The sequence below is a fragment of the Octodon degus genome, unplaced genomic scaffold (genome assembly GCF_000260255.1).
Source record: "Octodon degus isolate 3935 unplaced genomic scaffold, OctDeg1.0 scaffold00061, whole genome shotgun sequence".
NCBI classification, from domain to species: Eukaryota; Metazoa; Chordata; class Mammalia; order Rodentia; family Octodontidae; genus Octodon; species Octodon degus.
This window is the reverse complement of record NW_004524637.1, coordinates 8949491-8951186: the sequence shown is the minus strand read 5'-3', so window position 1 is coordinate 8951186 and position 1696 is coordinate 8949491.

Below are 1696 nucleotides of genomic sequence, written 5' to 3'. Positions count from 1 at the left end.
AACCCACAGTTCGAGTTTCAAGCTATAAGCTGCTAGTCATTTCAACTCTCCGGATCTTTCACCCAGAAAGTCCCCGCGCAGGAACCTCGCGGGGGCTAAAGATAGCAAAAGCAAACTCCCCCTGCCTTCAGCTGGGGTCCCAGCGCAGCCCTGGGATTACAAAGCCTGCTGGGGAGGCTCTCCGCAACCGCCTGGAATAGCAGGGCGCGGAGCTATCTAGCTCGCACCTCCACAGTGAGTGGGCGTGGAACGTATTAGGGGAAAGCAACAGCCGCTCTGGTTTGGGGCGCTGCTCTGTCACGTGGCGCGGCCGCCCGCCGCCTAGAGCTTGGGCCGAAGGCTGCGGAGGGCTTAACCCAAAGAACAGTCCCCCAGTGAAAACCAGAAATCCAGCATTTCAGTAGAGCCCTTGCAGGAGGTGGAAGGCTGTAGCCGCAGACGTGGGTGTGCACCCCAGGGAGTTGTTAGAGTGTCTTGGACAAGCAAACCCAGTTGAAACCCGGCGTCAGACTGGGTAGAGACACAGGGAATGACCGCCCGGCACTACCTGCGGGGTTCTGGGTGGGCGGGCACCGGATCCACGCTCACTTCGCTGGATTTGTTGTCTTTCATTTTGGGGAAGTTCGTCAAGCCCGCATTCCTGCAGTTGCCCCACGCTGGAGCGATGTTTAGCGGCTCCTCGGGCTTTACACTTACTCTCGTTTTGAAAGCCAGAAGTCCCGGCCCTGCCCGGCAGCCTCCCAGCACGCCCGGGGCGTGGGAGAACCAGGCAGTGCCTCCCAGACACTTGTCCAGCCACCCGAGGGTGGGGCGGTGCGGCGTGGGCACCTCACCCTCCACGTTCCACCCGCAGACACCCGGGCTGCCGCTGCCCGCCCTGGCAATTTTTTGACTTTCTTGAGCTTCCATGGAAATTTCCTGGCGGGGAGCACAGGGTTAATTCTCCCAGGCGTGGCTGTCAAAGCCCCCGGGCTACTCCTTCCCCGCGGGGATCGGCTTCGGAGCACTCCGGCCCACCCCAAGGCGCTGGGAAGGATGTCCTGGCTCTCTGGGGCTGGCCGCCGGGCGCCCGGAGGATGGGAGAGCGCAGCCCGCAGGCGGCGGTGAGGCGCGGGAAGCAGCGGGCGCTCGGCCTCGAGGACCCAGCGGTCGCGACCTCGGGGTACCCGCCCCGCCCGGGCGCCCTGGGGCCCGGCTAGAGTCCCGCGGCGGGGCCATCAGCTCGCTCGCACCGCCGGCCAGAGGATGGCGAGACCCGGCGGGGCAGCGCTTCCCGGCGCGGCCGGGGCCTCTGCGGGGCGCCGTGCGGATCTCACCCTCTGAGCGCTACCCGGGGAGAACTGAAGCCCACCCGGCTCGGAGACGCGCCCGAGGAAGGAGACGACCTCGGCCGGGCGCGGGGCGCAGCCGGAACAGGCTGGGGGCGCCGGCGCGGGGTACGCGCGTGGGAGCGCGCCCGAGTCGCCCCCTGCACGCCGCGCGGAGGAAGGAGTGGCTGACACGGGAGCCCGAGGGCGCCGGGACACCTTGCGAGGGCGCCCCGGGCAGGTCCAGGTCTCGGACAGGAGCCACAGGCGGCAAGGACTCTGGGCGCCCCGGCCTCCCCACGCCCACCCCGAAACCAGGTCCGCGTCCCCCGTCGGCCCTGGGGGGCGCTGCGCGCGGGCGCCCCGTCGCTGCCCGGCGCGCAGCAGCC